The sequence below is a fragment of the Cupressus sempervirens genome, chromosome 1 (genome assembly GCF_028749045.1).
Source record: "Cupressus sempervirens isolate cs-2001-9-10 chromosome 1, ASM2874904v1, whole genome shotgun sequence".
Taxonomy (NCBI): Eukaryota; Viridiplantae; Streptophyta; class Pinopsida; order Cupressales; family Cupressaceae; genus Cupressus; species Cupressus sempervirens.
In genome coordinates this window covers 162,703,737-162,730,090 of record NC_143118.1, presented here as the reverse complement: position 1 = coordinate 162,730,090, position 26,354 = coordinate 162,703,737, and the positions used below count along the sequence as shown (strand labels likewise).

General features: G+C 33.8%; 1 pseudogene; it reads left to right on the top strand.

The window, feature by feature from the left end:
- Window positions 1-24,818, top strand: part of LOC149576655 (DNA mismatch repair protein MSH2-like) — a 44,813-nt pseudogene extending 19,995 nt beyond the window's left edge.
- Window positions 24,819-26,354: the final 1,536 nt, after the last annotated feature.

Here is a 26,354-nt window from a genome sequence, read left to right as displayed (position 1 = left end):
AATTACTAAGTACCAAGTTAAAGATATGAACATGTATATTGAGCCCCTAATTGATGAATTGTTGAAGTTATGGAATGGCATCACTATGTATAACATCTCTAGATCAACAGGACATCTACAATTTCAATTCCATGCAATGCTTGTATAGACAATACATGATGCCCTTAGGCTAACTCATTTTTTGTGGTATGTTATATTGTTAAGATCACATATTTTTGGTCTGTTATTGTGTTTACACATTACTCATTGTATGTGTAAGATGCACATGATAATCGTACATGATCTTTTAGGTTTTTAGATAAAGGAAAAATTTGCATGTCTAGTTTGTGGTCTAAAGATGAAATCTCGTCATTCAAGAAGTTTAGGAAAGTAGGTGTTCGATGAGTCTAGGCACTTTCTCCACACTAATCATAAGTATCAAATTACCAAAAAACATTTTTTTAATGGGAAAGAAGAGACATTATCAAGGCCATGAAGGATGACACCTCATTTATGGAAGTTGGAATACGATCGACTAAATCATCGAGGTAATGTCCAGTTTGTTGTCTGAAGTTTAAAATTTGTATTTTGATATTGTCTTACATTTACTAATGATGTAATTGATGCTCGTGAAGGTCATCAAGACATCACTGACCAACTTCCTAGAGGAATGAAAAGTTATCCTACTCAATTTAGTAGGTTACCATACTACAACGATCTCCCAATCATGACTTTGTTTGATGCTACACATATTGGAAAGAATGTAATAGATACACTATGGAAAATATTGGATGGAAGACATGATAGAGAAAAAATTGCCAAAATTTGTACTAACATTCATGAATCCAATCATGCACTAAAAGATTTCATTGAATCAAATAGCAATGGAGACTGCATAAATACAAGTGCCCTTCCTTAGTTATTAACGGAGTAACAAAGAGAGGCATTAAAAGAAGTCATAAAAAAAAAACAAAATTTTCAACAAGATTTACTGCAAATATAAGCATTCTTCTATCAAAGACAGGTGATTTTGGGTCAGGGTTGAAAACACATGATCGACATACCTTCATCAAGGTAAGTCATATTCTCTATTTATAGTATATTTCTAAAATTGAATGTACTACCTATTGCATTATTTAATAATATATTGAAATGATCATTTTTTAATGATTGTAGTATGTCCTACCTCTATCCCTCCCACACCATTTTGACAACAATATTAAACAAGTTATATATGACCTTGAAAAATACATGAGGTTAGAAGTGTTTTTTTCTTAGATTTGTATAATTTTATCTGAAATCTATTGTATAATTTGATCTAAACTCTCATTTATATGTTCTTGTGTGTTGAATCTCTCTTAGGTGGTTATCATCTAAAGAAATTGATAAAATATATATATATATATATATTGAAAGAGAAAAATTCCACAGGTTATGTGTGAAATGCAAAAGTGTCTACCTTCAACCTTTTTTAATGCTCAAGAACACTACCTCATACATCAAGTTGAGGAGATTGAATTGTGTGGACCTGTACAAACTAGGTCAATGTGGATGGTTGAGAGGCACTTGAAATTTATGAAGGGCTTGGCTCGACAAAGAACACGTCCTGAGGGTTCTATGGTAGAGGGATAGATGGTTTACCTGACCATGGTCTACATTAATGAATATCTTCCAAAGTTTGCAGCAAATATCCATGTAGATCGCATTTGGGATCCCAACTCTAATGACAAATTTAAAGGAGAGTACATGATAGGGAAAGGTAGATTGAGGAGATTGACAGGTAAAAATAAGTTGTTTTTTTGTAGTTTATTAATTTTTATCCATCATCAATATAAGTTGTTTCTAACTAGTCTAATTGTTTTCTTTATAGTTGGTTGTGAGTGAGATGCACTACATTTGTATATTGCAAACAATCTTGATTGGATGACAGTATGGATTGAACAATCTCAAAAAAATGGTCACTCATTAACATGGGACAATGTTGCATTGTTGGTTAAAGAAGCTCATCGTAATGGAAATCTCAATGTTACGCCAATGGTACTTGATCTGGTATATGGATTAAGAGATACAAAGCTATGCAGAAGATTACTAACCATGAGCCATAAGTTCAATATCAACTCATAGACCGATGCAAATAATTTTGACATGTTAAAAAAATTGCATGCCAAACACCACAAAGCTATGTACTACCATGGCCATAAATTTTGCATAAAAAAGCTAGACGAAATGAAGAAAATGTGTGACTATGGGATAAGTGCAGTCTTTGTGGTCACCAATATTTCGCCTAGAACTAACATACATCCTCAACAATTTGAAAATTGATACTATGGCATTTTGGATTATATACTTGAGTGCAACTTTAATTCATTCAAAATAGTTCTATTTTTCGTCAAATGGTTTAGGCTACGGCTTAATCAAAATGATCCTGATAGGACTATTATTGAATATGATAGTGGATTTACAATGATTAATACAAGGTTATTTGAGCCAGTCAAAGATGAGCCCTATGTTCTTCCAAGCCAATGCGAGCAAGTGTTTTACTTTGGCGTTCCACACAAACTAGGTTGGTCATTTTTTGTTAGACATGATCCAAGGGGAAGGCCAGTAAAGTATAATGTGATGGAAGAAGAAGATACTGAAGAAGCAGAAGATGAAGAAAATGATAATCACGAAGGACTATTACCCAATGATGAAGAAGAAGATGGTGATGATTTTGGTCATGTTGATGCTAATGGTGACGATGATGATGACAATCATGATAATGTTAATGAAGATGGTGATGATCATGGCAATGATGGTCATGATGATGACGGTGATGAAGATGATGATGATGGTGATGAAAATGGTGGTGGTGACGATGATGATCAAAGTGACAAGTACGATGATGATGATGATGATGATGATGATGACATGGATGAAGATGACGATCAATGAAATGTCTGTCCAGGTACAAACAATTTCAACTATGATGGGGTCATGTACAACCAAACTTTTCTTTCAAAAATATAAGTGCAGTTATTAACATTAAGTAGAACATGTCAAATATTTTTTTTACATATACACATTAGTTACACCAAATTTTTGGCTAACTTAAGATAAATGATTTACATATACAATCTACCTTATTATTAATATTTTTTTGGTAAGTCTATTACTTTCATTTTTTTGCTAATTTTTTTCACAAGGCGACATGGATAGACCACCATGTCACACAAGCAGGGATGCACCATCTCACACACCTTCTTCAACAGAGATAAACCTTAATTATTGTAACTGCTTAAATTATATAGAAACAAATGTTGTATTATTATGTTCTTTCAAAACCATATGTGCAAATACAAACATTAAGTACAACATGTCAAATACTTTCATTTTGTTGCTGATTTCTAAGGATTACTAGTCTTTTTCATAAGGCAACATGGGTAGACCACCACGTCCAGGAAGAGATGCACCATTTCACACACCTTTAGTGGAGGTAAACATTAATTATTGCAATTTTTATTGTTATATACAAACAAATGTCATATTATTATGTTCTTTTCGTTATGGCTTTGCAGTTATTTTGATGAAATTTTACTAATTTTGAATTTTCAGTTATACACATTAGTTACACCAATTTTTTCTTTGAAAACCATATGTGTAGATACAAACATTAAGTACAACATGTCAAATACTTTCATTTTGCTGTTGATTTCTAAGAATTAGTAATCTTTTTCATAGGGCAACATGGGTAGACCACTACACATAGGCAAGGTTATACCAACTCAGACACCTTCAGTGGAGGTAAACATTAATTATTGTAATTTTTATTGTTATACAGAAACAATTATCGTATTATTATGTTCTTTTCTTTATGGCTTTGGAGTTATTTTGATGAAATTTTACTAATATTGATGTCACAACTGATAGAAAAAAGCTAGAACAACAAAAGATCAAATGCGATCTAAAATACGGGCATCATTTCTACAAGACATCACCTTTAGTGTTGACGCTATGTTCATGGCCCAACAACTCAAACAAAGATACACTAATGAAATTGTTAACATTATCATCGACTATGACACAAGCGAGGAGAAAGAGGCAGTGAAAAAAGAATTGGACCGTAGGGTCCAATCTTTGAAGGGAAGAAGTAATTAATCTAAAGAAATAATAGAAGTTCAACATATGTTAAAATTTTATAGCATCTTATGGATCATGATCTAAAATATTACGTGTTCTTGTATAGAAATATGTGATAGTTGTGACATCGTAAGGTGTACATGGTGAGGGTTGTAGCGCACAACCTTCGTGTAAGTAACACTTTCTTTATTTGTTTTCATCAACATTATAACACTTAACTTTTTTTTTTTTTGGACGCTTCTAGCTAGTATCCCATTTTATCTTTATCTATTGCAAATGTCTTTGCTAACAATATTGTATTCTTCAGCTCATGATGAAGTGCATACACCTCCTTTGGTCGATGGTCGAATGTTTCTTTGTTCATTGTTGACAACAAGGAACATGCAAACATCCTCGTCTATGCCTAGTACAACTGGTAAAACCTTGTATTTCTATATTATGTAATGTGCTAATCATGCATTTTTTTTGTTGGGTGGATTTTGTACTCATGTACTTATTTTGTGCATTAATAAATAGATCTTCAATTGATAGAGCAATAGAGAGTAGTACTATTGAAGCTGATCCATTTCTTGGAGCAATCTGTGTGACTAGTACTGGTTCATTTGAAGGGACATTGTTATTGAACAAGAAAACTATGTTTTTGTTTAAATTACAAAAGCTTCGAGGTGCTTTAAAATTGTTATTATTTAAAGTGTAAATTTAGTTTACTTATACATAACTCATTTTGGATTGATAATCCCTTTATGTTTTTGTAAGTAATAATGTTTTCTTTGACCATCTTTTTGATATGACATTGAGGCTATTTGAACCCACCATACATAAAAGGTACGTAGTTTCATATCATTGCTACATAGTTTTTCTTTTCTTCCATTTATTGTACTATATTAAAGTTATTGATCTAACAACTAATTTTATTTTTTTAAAGGTGGAATTTATAGGCTTCTGAATTTAAAAAATCAGCTAATTACATCTTTTGAGGACTTATTTGGAAAAAACATTTTTGACACTGAACTACTTCTGAAAAGAGCATCAAGGCATATAAAGACTGTGAGGGATCGATATAGAAGGGCTATAATGGAGATCCCAAAGTACGAGCATCCTCTTATGATTCCACCAATGGACTGGAATGAAATAATAGAAGATGCAAAGGAGAAAAGGCTATCTGAAAATAGAGTAAATGAACCTGTTAGTGAACAGATTGTCCTCCAAGAAAATATATACAAATATAACCTTGAATGCCCAAATGAGAAGACTAATCAGCACTAACAGTTGGACAAGTTATCATTGGATTGATAACTTTCCTCTGAATTTTATCGAGTATAGCTCCCCATATATGATTTACAATGAATTAAAATATGGATGCTTTTAACCTGAAAGCACAAAAGGATTACAAACATCTACCTATATGTACAAAGTAGATGCGAAAACTAGGATTATTGAAAAGAAATACTAGCAAAGAACATTGGATGACACAAAGTTCACATGCCCAAATGCTGCATTACAAATTAAATGAGATCAAGGAAGTATTTTCCATCCTTTTGAGAAAATGAGGAATCAGAGCTTTATGAGATATCTTGAAATGATAGCATAATCTGAAAACAATGACCATGAAATGTATTTCAGAGAAAACTGAAAACAATACAAAGATTGTGATCAGTGGAAGGAAAATGCATCATAATCAAATTTCTGATACAAATATCTCTAAATGAAAAAGACACAATGATCTTCTTACACATTTACAATCCAAAAATCACTATCTAAAGGAAAGTTGAAACTCTTTCCTTTAACATTGCATTAACAAATCAAAAGATCTCCTATCTCTAACACAAAGTTTAGGAAATCAACTCTGCCCTCTCTCTCTCACAAGATATAAAATGATTTGCAAAATCTCCTTCCCTTTTGGAGCACAAAGTCTACAGTCGGAAGCTGGAAGAATGGAACTCCTCTTCACTTTGTTGCTGGCTTATTTAATCTATTCCTTCCCATGGCTTTTCAGTTTCGTAACTGAATCTTGAAAAACCTTTTTGTTTTCCCCTTTCTTTTGGTGTTTATATCATTATAAAAATAGTCTTTTATCTTTGAAAATTCGTGGTCCCTATGGTATACTCATGCTGACAAGTGGCATTTGCTAGTGATGAGTTTCTATTATGATTTTGTAACTGTCATTGACAATTTTGATAGCATCCCACTCAATCAGTCGTAACTCATTAACCGGGAATTATTTTGAAAAACGCTTTGGTCAGATCATGTGTAACCTACTTCTTAGAAACATATCTGAAATTGAGCCAAATCCAACAGTTTGATTGGAAGTTATGGGTCCTACATTGAGACCCAATCCGGTTGTCTGGATTCTATGACTGTTGTTGTTGAGCTGATAGAGGCGTGAACAGAAACCCATAACTCTTGACCCATAGTTAATCTCATAAAAATATTTAGATAACTAGGTTTTCCAACAAATATCTTAAATTCAGCATGATCCAATGGTCGGATTGAGAGATATGGCCTTCGAAATATGACTATTTTCCGCCATCTACAATTTATGACTGTTATTTCTGATCTGATAGTGGTGCAGTAAAGAACCTGTAACTTTTGATCCATATGAAATATGACAAAATTCTTTTGTGAAGATTTAGAGAACTAGGATTGAAAATACATATCCAAAATTAAACTTGATCCAATGGTTAAATTGTGAGATACAACCCTTGAAATATGACTATTTTTAGGCCATCAGAGAATCTGAGATTTCTTCTGCTTGTATATATTTATTCCACTTTAAGATGGATGCATTCTAATGTAAGCTCATTGTATGTATGTTGCATGAAATCAATGCTATTCTTATTAACTATTCAATTCAGTTAAATTTCATGCAAATCCATATCACCAATATAAGGTTAATGCTCATCACCTCTATCAAGCATATCAGTCTCTTCGAGCTGGAAATTGATTTGTTTTAATGCATAGACAAATGATAGCTTTAGATCTTTCTCAAGCCTTAACCATGATTCCATGTTCAATATGTGTGTGGACTTTTATGTTAATCAACTGCATCAATTGAATCAGATGAAACCAATCATATCAGAGCAGAGTCTCTATGTTTGCCTTTAAACTCAAACTTTGAATTACCGAACCTTTGAACTATCAAATTCATTGAACCCTTCATTTTTGATAACTATTCTCTGAACACATTTGCTATGCCACTTTAAAGTGATGAAACTGTATAGCCATTGAACCGATGAAGTCTGAGCCTGAAATGTGAATTGAGATAGAATTCTAAACCTTTCTAAATTAACAAATCTGCAATTTCAAACCGAGAGTCTGAATTTTGTTTCTATTGAACCTGCAGGACAGATCAACTGAACCATTGAACTGCTTCAAACTACTTTGAACTACTTTGAACTTCAGTTCGAAGTGGTTCAACAACTCTAAACTTGAAGCTTTGAAATTGTGACCATATCGGGTACTAATAGAACCAGCACAGGGAAAAAGAAGGTATCTCATGATAGTATTAAGTACATTGTAATCATGCACTAATTAGTGATCTTTGTAAATATATAATCTAACATGTTTGAAACTATTCATAGACTACTAGACACATCTATGGCTACAAAAGTAAGACTAGAAAAAGTTGGCCAATACAAACTTGGCTTTGGTGGCTATATAAATCTTCAGTCTCGACTTGTAAGTAGTAGCAATGAAATTATATATATATATATATATATATATATATATATATATATATATATATATATATATATATATATATATATATATATATATAATGTTGCAAACAATTTTATTTAATCAAACAATACATGAAAAATTGATGATGTTAAGCAAAAAATATAGGGCACAAAATTCAATGTGGAGCTCATAGATGAAGATAGAAAAATTGCCTTGAAGGAAGACTATAAAATCATGGTTGCACGCCTATTCCAAAAATGTAAAAGCCTTACCCAAGAATTTGGTGCACCAAATGAGACACAGGTAAATTGGTCAAATGAAAAGTAAATGAAATTGAATAGTTGAGAAAATTCTTTTTTGGTGCTAGTTTTGAACATAAATTGACTTCATAACAATGCGCATAACATTTTACTGTAGCCTTCATATCCTATTATAGAACCTACTCGTAATGAAGGCCATGATGTACATTATAGTGGTGGAGGTATTAATTTTCTATTGAAAATTAATTATGTAATTATGAATACAATTTAACATCTTCAATTGCAATTTGACATGTATCCTTTTTTTGAATATTTTAGAGCATGTTGAACATCATGGTGAAGGAGTGGAGCATGTTCCAAGTGTTCAGCATGTTGGCGTGGCGGTGGATCAAAATGTTAATGTACATGATGTGGCATTTTTAGGTAAGAAAAAAACATGTTATGTTGTGCTAGTACTTAATTATAGACTTGTAATAGTTAAAAAAAGAAAAAGAGTATGCCAATTTAACGCATTTACTTGTTCTTGCAACAAAGCCCCCTTTAGTGCAGTAGCCTCCTGCTCCTCTAAAGAGAAGGCGCCATCGTAATTTGACATTACATGTGCCATAAGAGGAGGACAATGAGGAAGATATTGATGCTCCTATCAGCCTTTTTCTTAATAGATCTAAGAAAAACAAAAAGAAGAAATTATGTTTTCAAAATGGTCTTTGATAAATCTTCTTGGATAATGAAAGAACTTTGTTTTAAGTAATTATCTATGAATGTTGTGTATTAATGAATATTTTTATGTGTTAATGAAGTCTTGATTAGTATTGTGTATTAATGAATTTTATATCATATTAATGAATGTTAGGTGATTTTATTGATCGAATGTTATAGTTCATAAATGGACTAACGAATGAATGAAGTATGTAATTAGATGATAATGGGTAAGTTAAATTGATGTTAGGGGGAGGGGGGTGAGGCCAAATGAGCTTCCACCTTCATGTGGTTGGCCTTGTTAAGTAGAGAATATTATAGTATTCTTGAAACCAAGTGAAGCTCAAACTAACATACCAAAAACAAATAAGTCATTGCAAGCATACTGAAGAGTGATTATCCCAATGATAATCGCTCTACCTCTCATATTCTCATCCCAATGAGTCATCTTTTCTGCCACTTTTTGCATATTCAATATTCTATTATTCACAATCTTGATAATGGCAACCTTCATCTTGTTGATAAGTTGTTCCTATCCTATCCTTTTATTTTTACAAATGTGTCTATTTCTCTCCTACGATAACTCCCATATGACAATATATGGTGTTGCAATCCACAAGCCACTATACAAACAATCCTTATTTCAAATAGATGTTTTTCTTTGGTCTTAGCTATTTTGTAAATAGGTAATTATAGCCCCCCTTAGTGCTCGAGTTTGCAATAGTCATTTGATAGTTGCTTTGAACAACCTCAACCCCATATCAAAAATCACACACATCGTTATTATAATGAGCACCTGTCTCATATACAAAAACGTTCTCATACACATCACAAATACACAAGTTAACTAGCTTTCCATACATCACATACATAGTAAGTAGCTCCAAAATACATCAAAAAGACTATAGTGACCTGCTCACATGTGAATCACAAGACAACAATGACTAGTTCACATATAATGGTTAATCATTCCCCACCCATGTGCATCCTAAAGGAGGGATTGTTATTGCATTGTACACTACATTTTGGGTCCAATTCCTTTCCTTGGTCTTGGCACCAATAAATACTTGGGAAGGGGATTAGGTTCATCCCATGCTAAACCCAATTGGATGAAGTTTATCATTTCCACTTCAAACTAAACCCAAAAGCATATCACGAGGTTCATCCAATTATCACCTACCTGTTCCTCATTAGAAATTCTCTTCCCTGCAGTCCCTTAGATAGCCAAGAAATTAATCCTTGAGGAGGTAGCGTCATGATAGGTATTAGATATATGTGCCACAAATCCTTTGACGGAGCCTACTCAGAAATGGTTTCCAAGGCCCACAGACAAGTAATTCCCCATCTTTTCAAGGTTAGTGATGAAGAGTGCAACAAGGAATTGAATGGTTGAAAATTTATTGTGAGTCATCAATTATTCCTTAATGTAATTCAAATGCATAATGATGAAAGTTGATCATTAGGAATTGGCACTCTCCTAGTAAGGAAAGTTTTAGATCCTTATATCTGAGTGGGATCTAAACCATGGTTGTGAATAGTAGAGTAAGACAGTAAAAGTCTCAATAGGGGACATTGTAGTAGTAGAGTATGCTAATATCCCATTTGAGGAAGGCAGTGAGTGGAAAGGAAACCAGTAAGTCTTCAATGGCAGTAGTTCAACTATATATCAACTAAATATTGGTGAGGGTCCAATAAACAGTTATTGATTACTGGAAAAGTATCAAAATATTACACTTTGACTCAAATCAAGAGTCACATATAAAATAGTCATTGGTTGATGGAGGTTGTGATATAACACTTTAAGATATGAAGTCATCTATTCACCTAAACATCAAATAAGATTCAACACTCTATCATAGACTATCAAATGATGGGGGCATACGAAGATTTAAGGGATATGAAAGAAGAGCAGTCACAAACCTCTACCAATAACACAAAATATGAGTTATTCAAGTTGACAGATGATAAGATGATCATAGAACTGACTAAATATTTAATGATATCAGGATTACTATACTGCTCATGGGGATGATGCACTCTTCATTGCAAAAGCTTACTACTAGACCACAACTGCTCTTCTTCAGTTGGGTAACAGACATGATGCTCTCTCAAGTGTGAGCATTAGCAGGAATATGTTTGAAATGATTATCAAAAACTTCTTGTTAGAGAGAACTGATCATACTATGGAGCTTTTTGAGGGAAGTGGATCAAATTAGAGGTTGGAAAAAACTGGAACCCCTGGCAAGCTTGGCAATTTTGAGGACATTCTCTTTGCTAGCAATGACATGCAAGATACACCAATGACAATTGCTCTTCGGTATGTTACCTTGCAGGTATAACAAATAGCTCTTGTAGCTACCAATCTTCAACACCTTGATTGTTATATCTATTCTTAAGAATGGAGCTTTGTCCCTCTTGGCCTAGGTGGCTAGCAACATGATCATCGACCTAGGGTACCTACCTAGATGACATTCCTTATGATTCCTCTTTCTCTTACACATCCTTTATACTAATGAGAGTTCACAAACAGATTATTAAATATGCATTCTATATCAAATCATTATAAAGATAATTGATTGAAAAATAACACATAGGCAATGATAAATACCACAAGAGCAATTGCTAGATTACAAGATGTTGGTAATAACAGTTGTGAAATGCCGAGGGGTCTGTTGCTTTCATATGCCTAATCTTGATTTTATCTTATTGTTTAATTCCTGTAACTACTTCTAACTTATTGTTGTCTCTGATTCTTCCTCAATGATTCCTTAGGATATATTCTTCAATTGTTCCCATGACGTTTATATTTGTTGATATAAGGAATTGCTGAATGTATTAATTGTTAGACAATCTGCTTATGCCTTCCACTCTAATCCACCTTTTAATGAGTACTATACTAATTATTTATCCCTTGATTTAGAACACAATGTATCCATTTCAATGCTTGGAATTAATCCTCCTTTTTACTTTATTGTTGGAAGGGTTACCACCTTTCATAAGGATTGAGTCACCACTTTCCATTGTTTCCTTTGAGAATAATATATTATTCCCCAAAGTGATCTCGGTTGGATGTTCTTTTTCAATGAAATGTTCTACCCTTTATATCTTCCAATGTGGGGGAAAGTCACACCTCTTCATCATGTTTGTCCCTTTGCAATGGTTACAACTTGTCACAATTTTCACCCTTTGAAAGAGTCGCAACCCTTCAACATTTCTACCCTTTAAAAGAATCACAACCCTTTCGAAGAGTTACAACCCTTTGAAAGAGTCACTTCCCTATTTTATTTATTTACGTTCCTTTCTTCTTCATTCCTTCCTCTGTCTTCCTTCCTCTCTCTCACCCTTTCAAATGAACTCTCCTCCCATCTATATCTAATGCTGAGGGAGTCACATTTCTTCATTTCACATCTCTTGACCTTTAATTTAACTTAATTAACTTGTAGTTATTTTATTTTATATTTTATTATTTATTAATTTTTATATTTCAATTTTATTTGTTTATTATTAAAACCTATTTTAGAAAGTGGAAATTATAGAATGCACCAAGATTATGCAAATGGTCCCAAAGTTGTATAAAATTAGGCACAACCACTAAAGTGAGCCTAAACTAAGTGTGAAATTCTAAAGCGACAATTTATGACACTACTCAATCAAGCTTTGTGAAAATAACACAGAAAAAAACACAATGGACCAATACATCAGGCAACAAATAATCATACACAAAAGCACAAAGCGAATGGAATAAAGAGGACAAAGGAGTAGGAAGGAAGGGAAGTAGTGGATGGCTTTTTGTCTCATTCACTAGAGCTTTTCTTGCTATCCCCATCCCTAGCAAGTATCATCTCCCTAAATCAAAAAAGTAATGATGAGAAAAAACCGTCAAACTACTTGGAGTGGAACAATAAACAAATTACTCACCCATTTGTGAAATCCTCAAAGGTCTTGCTTGTATCTTTTCCATCTCTTCCCTTGTTGCAAGAAAAATATGTAGCTTGGCTGAGTTATAAATTTACCTAAGCATCATCATCTCTTAGTATTATTTGAGCTTTTCAGTCGCTGAAGGCAAGATGAAAGCTATTTTTGTTTATTAATGTTATTAAATTTCTAGCTGAAGCTAAATGTGGATTTGTAGGACACCTCCAAGAAAAATGTTAGTTGGCTTACAAGTGTTCTTTTGTGGGAGTTCAAATGAATTTATATTTTTCCATTTATCTCATAATTTTTCATATTGTATACTCTTCCTCTCTTAGGTTGTAACCTCATGATTAAGTTTGAGTGTAAACCCAACTTTTCCAATCCACCATATTTCCTCATCATCAATATATTTTCAACATCAATTCTCTTATTTTTATCATTTAATGTTGTTGTGTTGTCATATCATATATGCACATCTATATAGTATTTATGAAATGTTTTCGCCTATCTCTCACTTTTCCAAGACATCATGGGAGTTGAATAACAGGTAGAGATCATAGGCTAATTGATTGAATAATGGTTCCAATTTCTATATTTTTGAGTTAAGCATTTCTTGAAGCTGTCCTATTTCAAAAACATTTAATGTTTTTCCATTGGAAGAACATCTTTTGATTTACCCTTTCAAACACATGGGACTTATAGGGGATGCCATATTGTGAGCCCTTAGAAAACTTCATAATTTACAATAGGGCCTTCATAATTTACAACAGGGTGTAACACAGGCTTGTTGGAGTGTGACATATTATAGTGTTCTTTCTTAGTATGGTACAGTTACATGCAAATAATCTAAGAACTCATTGCCTTCCAACTGTGGAAGTTCCTAGAAAGAAACATTGCATGCATGATAATCATGAATTTCAATCAAGATGTTGGGATACTTGAAGAATGAGAATGTTAACCTCAATGACCTATGATAGGTTCACCAATCTTCCAACCTACCATTGTCAACTCTAATGAATCTCAAACACTTTTGGATTGGATTTGACCTTAACCATACTCTATTTCAAAAAAATTATAGTTTGTCTTCAAGTTGTATTTGTGACTTTTCCTCCAGTAATAGTTACACCATTCTCCTTTTGACCCATCTAGGGTTCTACAAATAGTGCTTTTAGTGATCTTTCTATCCCTTTCAAGAATATGGAAATGTCTTTGAATCAATTAAATTAATTGTCCTTTTTCCTATAGTTGTCTTAAAGCTTAATGTAGTATTTATTTATCCAAATATTAAAAGGATGGATATGTTTTGAGGTATAAAAGATTCATAAATAATGTGAAGCTTAAGTATCTGTAACAATGGTTTTGCTTTGTTTTTTCTATTTAAAGAAAAAATCTATTTCAATTTTTTAAAAACATTTTTATCGTTATTTTAATTCATGCATCCTTACCAACTTTTGCATTTTATAGTCAGCGAAGTGTGTGTTGAAATGTATAAACACTGGTGTGTTGCTTTAGTTTAAGATTGAATAATGTGTAAGATAGAAATAAAATTTTGAAGGTGACACCTTGAAAGTATGTCTAGTAATAGGTACTAGTATGTTCCATCTTTAACCTCAGAACTCTAAAGTAAATGCTATATTCATGCCAATATATCTTCTTAATATGGTTTGAATAATCTGCACTTGTTTGGAGAAAATAATTTATTTGGTTTTTGAATAATGTCTTCAAAGTTTAAACACTACATGAACAATGTTTAGCATTTTGGTTTCTTTCATATAGGAAAAAGTATAATTTGATGCTATAGTTTGCTGCTTTCTAATTTTTACTGATTTGTAGCTTATATTGATGTTTGTGAGACAATAATATTTAAGAGGTATAACTTCAACATGATTTCTATAGATATATTTTGAATTGAGTTATTCAAGTTGATAGATGTTAGGATGATCATAGAACTGAGTAAAGATTTAATGGTATCAGGATTACTATACTGCTCATGGTGATGATGCACTCTTCATTGCAAAAACTTACTACCACACCACAACTTCTCTTCGTCAGTTGTATGATAGACATGATGCTCTCTCAAGTGTGAGCATTAGCAAGAATATGTTTGAAACGATTATCAGAAACTTTTTGTTAGAGAGAATTGATCATACTGTGGAGATTTTTGAGGGAAGTGAATCAAATTGGAGGTTGGAAAAAATTGCAACCCCTGGCAAGCTTGGTAGTTTTGAGGACATTCTCTTTGTTAGCAATAACATGTAATATACACAAATGATAATCGCTCTTCAATATGTTATTCATGAGAATGGTTACCTTGTGGATATGGCCTTTGTTGACCTGAGAAAGAGAACTTTAGGCATCATCGAGTTTCTTGATGATAGCTAATACTCAAACCTGTAATCTGCTATGATAGCTCATGGTTGTAAGGAATGCTTGTTACCTCTAGGCAATGGAAAGTCCACTGATAATAAATGCCTGCATGATGTATTGGCAAGTTGTAATGTTCTCTTAACTAAAAAGAAGAAATCTGATTTCAAGTCTAGGGATGTTGATCAAGATCTTCGTCGCCTTATAAAATGTTCAATTCAGTCATTGAAGGACATAGTTGCAAGTTCAGAGTCTACTACTGGAGCTCTGGGGGCCCTCCTCTCTTACACATATTTTCTTGCAGATGAAAGCAATTATGGAAAGTTTACCATTCAACATTATCACATAGGTAGTTTTATGCGGCTGGATGTTGCAGTTTTACGAGCATTGAATGTTCTTGAAAGTAAAATACATGTGTACAAGAACTTTAGTTTATTTGGATTGACGAATAGGACATGTACTACTGGCATGGGGAAGAGACTATTGAATAGGTGGCTCAAGCAACTTCTCTTAGATGTAGAAGAGATCAAGTGTAGATAGGATATGGTGCAGGCATTTGTTGAGGATGCAACATTACGCCAAGATTTAAGACTGCATCTAAAAAGAATTGCAGATATTGATCAACTTGTGTGGAAACAAGAGAAGGGTAGGCCCAATCTACAAGATATTGTAAAGCTCTATCAAGCAAGGAACTTTAACTTTTAATGTATTTTATTTTTTATACTATGCATTTGCAATAAATGTGCTTTGTGTTTTTTCTCTTCCATGATCACATGGATACTTTTGCACTGAATTTGTGTTTCTTTCACAACAATGACATCGTGCTTTTGAATGAATGTTAATCATTGCTTTGTATCTAAATTTTTTTGTGTGTTGTGCAATTTCACTTACTGATTAAATGATGTATTTCATCATCTATGATTGTTCTTAGCTATCATGCTAAGGTTGCAATTTACAGATATCACATCTTTTACAAGATGAGAACTATGGTTTTCAAGCACATAAACTATTTTTGGATTGTTTTTGTTCACTATAGTTATTGTACATGTGACAGACAAGCATACAACTTCCTGTAATAAAAAATTTACTCAAATGATATCAAGGGGCTTTTATTTATTAATCAGGGAAAGATATTTGGATGCCTTTGAACTTTGGACAGATGAACAACATTTGACAAAGTTTACAGCTCTTGTGGAGGCTTTTATTGATCTTGATCAACTTGACAATGGAGAGTACATAATCTCAATTGGTTATGATCCTAGTCTGACGACACTTAAGAGTGAACGAGATGAAGTTGTAGAACAAATTCAAAAATTACATCATAAAGCAGCAGATGATCTAGATCTTCCTACTGACAAAGCCTTAAAACTGGACAAAGGTACACAATTTGGACAAGAGGAACCAAAAGTGTGGAAGAAGTTGAATACACAGTATATAGTCTTAGAAACACGGAAGGATGGAGTCAAATTCACAAATGCAAAACTTAAGCGACTTGGGGAGCAATATATTAAGTTATCAAATGAATCTTCAAGTAGTCAAAGGCAACTTGTTACCCGTGTGGTATAGACAACAGCAACATTTACTGAGGTAAGTTTTTTTTAGTCTGTTTTTGCTTTATTTACCATTTAATCTAAGTTGTGAGAAATAATTTTATACATAGTCTTCATAAAATTTTCTCTGATATTGTGTTCCTTTTAAATATATTTATGGCTTTAACTCATATGCTTCCACTCGTTGTTGAGTCCAGCATCAACATTTGAGAAAAAATGTGAGTGTGATCCAAACTATTGATTCTGAAAAAAGTTGCATCATTATATCCAAAAGAACTCACTAGAACTATCATGAACTGTGGAAATTTCATGTCTCTTACAGTTTTCTGATGATCTTTACCAAAATGAGGGAACCTTTAATGCCATATTTTATTCAAGGCATTTTCTTTATTATAAAGGGATGCTTGCATTTTGTTTGTCTTTAGAATTTGCATTCTACCTTCTCTAGAATTACTTTAACATTGCATGCTTCCAAATTATAGTGTCGTGATAATGACATCATAGATGCTAGACAGGGAGCATGATCTACTTAGAAAGAATTAAACAAAGCACTTGCAAAACTTGAAAAGACCTAATTTAATGCTTGCACAAGGAAGAATTAACACTATATAGACTATTCCATCCAACAAAATCCACAAATACTTCTCTATTCACTTCAAAACTTAATAAAAACCAGTAATTGTCACTACAATTCTAGGCACAGTCTGGTGTTTTTCACTATAGCCATACAATGGAATTTACCAACCCTTGCATTAGGGTTCCGCAAGACATTTATAGCCTTCTCCCCAGCATTCATGAAGTCTGGATCCAACACCCTAAAACTAGAAGTTGTAGAATCACTTCCTAGAGCTCATATTCAAGACCTTGTTGTTCTTCTGATGGGTTTAGGATATGAGGTAAGATGATTGTGATTATTTGGAAGAAATGATCTCATAGCATTTATCCAATGTTTTTGCTCTTATTCCATGGATAATATGATCTTTTGTTTTCAAAATTTGAGGCTTGCAAATCTTCTGTAGTGAATCAGGTCTATATGGATTCAAAGAGCTTATTGGTAGGCTTGCACTTATTGATGCACATGCAACTCTTTTGCTCATAATGGAAAAGGCAACTCTAAGTTCTATGGGGGGCTACCCTGGTTCAGTTATAGTTCCTCAAGGTTTAATTTTATGATGGGGGATGTGCTTACTCCAAATGAGATTTTGTCTAAACCAATTCCCAGTTTTCAAACCGAAGTTTATGTTGAGAAGTTTTACATTGATTACTATAAGAATGGTGAGGTGTATATATATTTGGAATCACAATCTGGAGCTTTTGTTCTCCTTCAAACAAACACTCACATAAAAGAAGAAATAGTATTCTAGCCATCATCTTACAACTCTTTGTTCTTTTTTTGTTCTCCTGGCTACATTTTTCAGTTTGATAATCTCAAAATAATCAAGTCTCTTTTGAAAATTGCATTGAGATGTGAACAACAGGTATCTTACTATTATTCATTTTTCTCGCCCATCTTTATTTAGGTATCCCAATTTCAAATCGACCTTTCTTTATGTGATACAAATGGAAAGGAAGTTCTAAGGAAGACTATCAGTGTGAATAACCCTTTACGATTTGGGGGCATCGCAATCTATCAAACATATTGGAGTATCTTAGCTCTTCAGATACACAAAAATGGTGCAGGACCACTCAATCTTGCAATGGCTACATTACAGAGTGGAGATAATAAACTTTTTGGTACATTCTTGCCACTAGAAGATGATAATAATTCTACCAATCCTAAAGGACTGTAAGTATACATGGAAAATCTTTATTTCTAAAATCTTTAAATCTCTCTTTGAAAGGGCCAAAAAAAGAAATCATCTTGAAGGATATTTTTGTCATTTCCTAAATTTTGGAGCTTTTAAACCATTATATCTAATTAATTTATAGATTTCTAGAAAATATTGTGTATAAGTATTTGAATCAACATTTTAGATCATTTCAAAGAATACATGACCATGCTATATGTTTATGTTCTTCTTTGTTCCATGTTGTATCAACCAATTGTTTCTTATCCAAGCCATTTAATTTGCAACCTTTTAAATCTTTGTAAAGATAAAGTTGGAGCAGGAGAATTTTTCTTCTCAAAGGTGTACGAAACAATTTCTTGATAGTTTTCTACCAAGAATTGGTCAAAATTTCCACAAATTATTAAAAAAAATTGACCAAACATTGGTAGAAACTTTGACCAATTCTTGATAGTTTTTTACCAAGACTTGGTCAAAATTTCAACCAATTATTAAGAAAAATTCAACCAAACATTGGTGGAAATTTTGACCAATTCTTGATAGTTTTCCACCAAGACTTGGTCAAAATTTCTACCAATTATAAAAAAAAATCGACCAAACATGGGTGGAAATTTTGACCGATTCTTGATAGTTTTCTACCAAGAATTGGTCGAAATTTCCACCAATTCTTAAAAAAAAATTGACCAAACATTGGTGGAAATTTTGACCAACAATGACAAATTAGAGCTAGAAAAAATTTTTAAAAATTTGACAAATGTATTGGTTGAAATTTTGACCAACGTGTAGGTTGGTCGACATTTTGACAAGAAAAATTACCATGAACTGCTTGGTCGAAATTTTGACCAACTTGCATCAAAATTTTGACCAAAATTTGTGGAAAATTGAGTTTAGATTTACTAGTGGATGAAGAGAGTAGGTAGTAATAATAAGAGAGGACATCATAGAGAGGGCAGGGGGTTGGCATGTTCAAGACATATTGTGAGAGATAATGATACATGAGTGAGAGACATGGGGTAGATATAGAAGGTAAATAGGGGGAAGAGATTGTGAGAGGAAGTAGAGGAAAGACTTAAGAGATTAGGAGCGGGAGAGGGAGAGAGAGGAGATGTGGGTGGGAAAAGATGAGGTAACTAGAGTCCAAAATAGATTTTAATGTGATAAGGAGAGAGGGAGGGAGAGGATATGTGGGTGGGACATGAACTAGACATTGTGAGAGGGTGAGAGATAAAGATACAAGAGATAGAGATAGTAGGCAGTAATAACATGAGGGGACATGAGGGAGAGAGGGAGGAGAGGGGGAGAGATATGAGGTAGACATATAAAGATAAAGAGACATTAGGGAGTAGACTACATATCCCTTGCCCAAAATGATGGATTTTAGCTCAAAGAATATTGTCAAACACTTGTATGTTGCCTTTCAATGCTAAGAAATTTAGAATGTTCACAAATGATATTACAATGCCTCTTACAATGAACTAATATGCAAGTGCAGTTCTTTTGGTACTTTCAATCCTAGGAACATGGGAGAATCCTTTGGTGAGCAAGAAAACCTTATGCTTGTCAACCAATCCATCTGCTACAAATTTTTTTTGATAGATCCACTTACATCGAACAAGTTTTCTTCCCTTGGGAAGAGGGACAAGATCCCAAGTGTGATTCCTCATCAAGGAACTATATTCTTCTTGTATAGTTGTATCCCACTCAGGAATACCGGAAGCCTCATGAAAGGATTTTGGATCTGAGGCAGTAGCAATGAAGACATGTGGAGCATCCTGGAACTATGAACGAGTTTTCCTGGTGTCTGATGGATCCCTGACCCAGGCAAATTGCAAGGTCTGTCTAACCCAAAGTGGACTAGAAGATGGAGAATCTGGAGGGGAATCATCAACCTTTGAATGATGAATATGAGAGGAAGGAGGTGAGTCCTCTTAATCACTCTCTGCATTGGAAGTGGAGGTAGAAGACCGCTTAGGTGAATCTAACTCATGAGAAGATTTGTCATGTATTCCAAGTGACTCCAATGTCAAAGTAGGAGTTGGAGAAGTGACAGAAAGTGAGCTTGAAGATCCCTCCTGAAACTGAACACTCTTCTTAATAAACAACTCATGTGTAGTAGGGTAGAGAAACTGATAACCCTTCACACCATTAGGATAACCTAAAAATATGCAAGGTCTACTCTACAAATCCAAGGCCTTACATTTCTTTGCAAGAATGTTGGCCCATGTAGGAGAGCCGAAATAATGAAAGTGCATAACTGATGGTTTCCGACCGCTCCAAGATTCAAAAGGAGTAACTCCCTTAAGGCTTGGTGAGGAACATGTTTTTGGAAATAATAAGCATAGTTAATGGCCTCTACCCAATACTATGGTGCAAGAGATCTAGAGTGAATCATAGAGTTTACCATTGCCTTCAAGGATCTATTCTTCTAATTTGTGACACCGTTCTGCTGAGAATTGTATGGAACTGAATACTACAAATCAATCCCCTTTGAAGTGAAAAATCTCTCAAACTAATGGTTGACATACTCACCACCATTGTCAGTGCACAAAAATTTGATGGTTTCCCCAAATTGCTTCTCTACAAAAGTTTTGAAAACCTAAAAATGATCAAATACCTTTAACTTCTGTTTGAGAAAGCACACCCAAGTATATCAAAAAAAGTCATCAATGAATGTGAGGACATATCGGGCCGTGCTAAAAGAAGGATTCTAAAATGGACTAGTCAAGTCACTATGAACTAACTCTAGTCTTTGTGAAGCTCTCCATGCCTTACTTTTGTAAAACTTTTCCTTAGGATGCTTACCAAGAATGCAACCTTGGAAAACATCGTCTCAGAACTAAACTGAAGGCAACCTTGTGACCATGTTTTGTTGGTTGAGATGATGTAAGAAGTGGAAGTTAAGATAGCCAAACCACTCATGCCATAATTTACTCACATCATTAGAGTGAGTGAGCAAAACAGTTGAAGGAGGATCAAGAACAAAGTGAGAAAATAAATAGAGTTGTGACTGATGATCTACTCTCCCAGGTGCAACTATAACCATTGTACAACTCATGTGTCTCCACTGAACCAGGAGTGAACTCAACCTGCTCACCTGAACCTATGTGAATGATCTGGCATACCGATAGGAAATTAGTTGATAATGAGGGCACACAAAGAACACCATGGAATGTGTCATCCCCCACATCAACAAACCCTCTCCCACACACCTTAACAAGAGTGTCATCACCCATCAAAATAGAAGGCATAGTACACAACTCCAAAGATGTAAGTTCTTCCTTAGATGAAGCCATGTGGTGTTAAGCACCCAAATCAAGAACCCAAGTGGATGGTGATGAAGCAATTGCAAAAAGGGCCTTGTCCTTTCCTTTCCCCTTGTTGTTTTATTTTTCCTTGTTAGACCCTTCATTAGAACTTTTTTTGATAGAATCAGGAACACTGATATTATTCTTCTCAAGAATGTGTGTCAAGTGATCAATTTGTTTTTTCGGACATTTATATTCATCATGATCGGGTCTTTTACAATAGGCACATTGGATCCTTTCTTTCTTAGGCTTATCGCCCTTGGAAGATGGGGTATTAATAATTTCTTTTTAAGCAACCTATATTTGATCCTTCTTCTCCATGCTATTCTTTTGTTTCTTATCCTAACTATTGTTGTTACTACATTTTCCTTTTGTTCTTTTGTGCCTTGGTTGGTAGCCAAGGCATGTGACTTAGAGGAATTAAGAGTGTCCATCTAAATTATATTGTCCTATTCCTGAGTGAGGTTGACAGCAAAATCATCTAAAGATGGCATGGTGAATTGAGTACCAAGTGTACCCTTAGTAGCATAGAAGGTAGAGATAAACAAAGAATATTCTAAAGTTAAATTAGAGAGAATACTAACAATCAGTTGTTCATCTTCCTTTTCAATTCCATATTTTTTTAACTGCAGCCTTAGTAATTTCAATTTAGTGAAGAAATCTCGAATTGTGTTGAAATTGTCTAGGCTTAAATTAATTAGTTCATTTTCCAACATATGCCCAACATATGCCCCCTTATTGAATCTTGTGTGCCAAATAGTATTTCTAGCTTTGTCCATATTTCATTTGGTGTATCTAAAGACTTAATGTGAAAGAGAAAATCAGGAGAAATAAATAAATAGAATGTTCCATATGCCTCATCACATTTGTTAAACCACTTAGGCTTATCTTCATCTTTATCAGGTTCAATTTCAAGTCCCATAGTTATCCTATTTAATCTAGCTTTCCTTAAGTGAATTGTCATGCATGATTTCCACTCAAAGTAATTATATGGAGTTAGGATGGGTATATTTGTTTGATCCATGATGAAGAAATACTGAGAAGAAATGCTAAAAAGAAGAGAACCCTACCAAGACAATCCCCCCCTTTTTACTCAATCAAAGAAACCCCCCCAAGAAAATATGATTTGGCACTTCATATTAGTGTGTTTACAACCACCACTAGCAAGAAATACTAAGTGGTCTTGATTTCAATGCATTAAAAAACCCTCACGAAGAGCATATGCTGAAAATGCAACTTTGGCACAATACTCAGAGAAATAAATAACACCACTATGATCTACTTGAAAAATCATGCACTTTCAAAAAAAGAATCGCTTCTATATAAGTTCGTATGAGAAAGTTATGATCCTCCAAAGTTCCCAAAATGAGAACTATGCAATGTCATGACTAAGAATCCACAATTTTTGAAAAAAATTTCCATCAAAATAAAAAATGACTGCAATAGTGGATAAAGCACAAAAAAATAGCCAAGATCATAACAGAAATTGTCAGAATTGGAGTCCATATGAGCAAGAACAGGGCATTTGAAAATTGCGTTCAAATTTGTGACTGCCAATGGAGAGGGGTGTGACTATAGCTTTTCGAGTTTGATTTTGAAAAATATATAGATCACATGCAAAAACTATAAGATACCCAGTAGTTTTTTCATGCTATGAGCAAAACCCAAAAGACATTTTCCTTAGTGATGTATAAAAGATGTAGATCTAGTATAAATCAGACATCTTTAGCATGGAAAAGCTACCCTGGCAACCAAAAAAATGACCCCATTAAACAAAAGATGTCATGCAAAGGTTGAATCAGCTACCTAAGACAATCAATGACACGTTGGAACCTGCAATATTGATTGAAAACACCAAATATGCATGTTGGTTGTCAAATTTGAAATTGAAACCCTAGTTTCACAACTTGTATGACGATCTTTGATTTTGGTGAAATGAAAACCAAATCTAACTTTCTCAAGCCGTATGGATATGTTAGAACAACCAAAAATGTTGCCAGTATAACCAGAAATGTTGCAATCGCCCAAATTTCATAAAACACATGTGCAAACCCTAGAGATTAAAAACATTTTAGTCAAACTTCTCTGATTGTCCAGACCATTTGAAGATGCAAGAGGAGAGCATACTAGATTTTTCAAAAAAATAAACAAGATTTATTAGAGCATACTGTTGTTTTTGTTACCAAGAAAGAAATATAATAAATTCCTAGGTATAGTCTTCTGAATCTTGCAAATTCAAAGGGGAGAAGATTGCTAAGTCTTGTTAGTTGGTCCTATTGATTTGTGCGAGGATATCTATTATGGTATTATGGTTTGTAGCTGATAACTAGATTTCCCTAGCCACTTCAAAAGGTATTTGAAATCTTGTCAAATTAGGAGCCTACACGGATATAACTACTTTTGAAATGTTTGCATGCATCTTGACATGTGGCTAATTTGTCATTTATTTTGTTTATGATATTTTATCGCACTAATGGGATCACTACACAACAAATGGTGACCATTTTCTTCAATGAAAGTTTCATAATCAATTTTTTCTTCATTATGAATTGTACACTTATGAAATACATTTACATGACTATATTTCATTGCATACTTCACCTTAAGAGAAAGATACTTTTTTGTGTCATTATAATTGTATACTTTGACACATACGATTATATAATAAACACTCATTTAACCTATTGTTATCACAATATTTTAAAATGTAAAGAACTCAATGAGTGTAGAATAGTCACTCAAATTTTATTTTATAAATAAGAATATAACCAATCAAATGAGAATAATATCAAGTCATAAAAGTAAATCAATGATAGTAACTCTAACCAACCAAAACCCCGCGGAAGCAGAGAGACGAACCACAATTATTAAGGAGAGTTGAAAAGCTAAATTATACCAAAAAATGAAAAACAATTCCTCGACAATTGAATTTCAGATTTTTACCACACCAGAATACAGAAAAGAAAAGATGGAGTCTTTGCAATGGAATTAGCTGCGCCTGTGATCGCTGATGGACTGGGCGCCTCTGCTTCTTGTGCATTAACTGCACTCACAATCATCAACACAGTAAATAGTGCTGCTATGAATTCCAATTTGAATGCTGCTCCTGCCATTTTTATGACAAGTGTATTTCACAGATGCACAGAGGACCCTAAATAATTATTTAATCTCTTGCCCTCTTTTAGAATGCAGAGGGTGTGAGGTTTATGTTGAGAAGAAGAAGAAAGAAGGGGTGGGGGTATTTATAGTGTGTCCAGCGAACGCGCTTCCCCAAATAAATAATTAACGATTCATGTTTGAAATTTAAAACAACGCTAATTTTATTTATTTTTGTCAAGGACACATCAAGATTCAAAATCCTTCAAAATTTCTAGCGTTTGACAATAACAAATAACAGAGCATGATTACCCTTCATTTTCTGCCGAACTATTAACTACTTCCGTTTTAGTTGATTGCAAATCGCCTTTAAGAAAAACAGAGCACGATCGCCTTTCTATTTCTCATTAAATTTTTAAGATCTGCTACACCTATTAAATACGGAAACGAAAGTAACAGTAGATTTGCAAATTCTGAAACCTATAACAAATATTTTCAATTACCAATGCCAAATCAAAGATCATCTGACAGAATTTTATTATAGAAAATTAAAAAGTAATAGGATTATGAACTTTTTCTGTTCTTCATTTTAGCAGATTGTAAATTCGGCATTAAGAGCAATCATGTCCTTCTATTTCTGCGGAACCATGCTTTCGTAATTAAATCTTAAAGATCTGTTCCACTTATAAAATACAGATACAAAAGTAACATTAGATCTGCCAAATCTGAAACCTATAACACATATTTTAAATTACCACAGCCAAATGAAAGATCATCTGAAAGAATTTTGGTATATAAAATAAATAAGTAGAACAATAAACCCAAAATTGTTTACGGATCTAATAAAGGAGATCCATTTATTTTCTACAGACCTAATCAAATAATCTCCCAATATAAATCTGTAACACAAAGCTCTTAGACGTGAAGAGCGTTCTCCAAGGTCACGAAAGAAATCCACTCATTGTTAACCGCTGAAAACATAGCTGTGAAGCTCTGTACTCAATGTAAAAGGCAAGCCATGAAAGCGATGAGAGCAGCGGCTAAACATGGAGTCTTTGCAATAGAATTCGCTGCGCCTGTGATCGCTGATGGAGTAGGCGCCTCCGCTTCCTGTGCATTAACTGCGCTCACAATCATCATCATCATCATTACAACTAAGATTCCCATCAATCTCAAATTCGCTGCTGTTCCTGTCATTTTAACGGATGTTACTTCGCTGATCACAAATTTTCCACACGTCGAAAATGATGTGCACCTCTTTGAACACTCGCAACGATTTGAGATGTAGATGATATGAAGAAGATTGTGAAGATTAAATGAAGAGGCGAAGGATATTTATAGTGCCCTGAAAACGCACTTTTCCAGAAAGAGGCATAAATGAAAGTGTCAAATGTAACGCGGGAGAGAGGGGTTTGTAGCCACGTGGACACGTCTCAAATGGAAAAAATGGACAACACGTAACGTGTTTAATGGTCTTGTGATTTGGTCAATGTAGGATTTCATATCGCACTCTAGGCCGACTAGACAACTTGTGATTCGTTCACACACGACTCTTCGTCTAAAATACACATTTCAGATGGTATAGGGTAAGTGTGTATC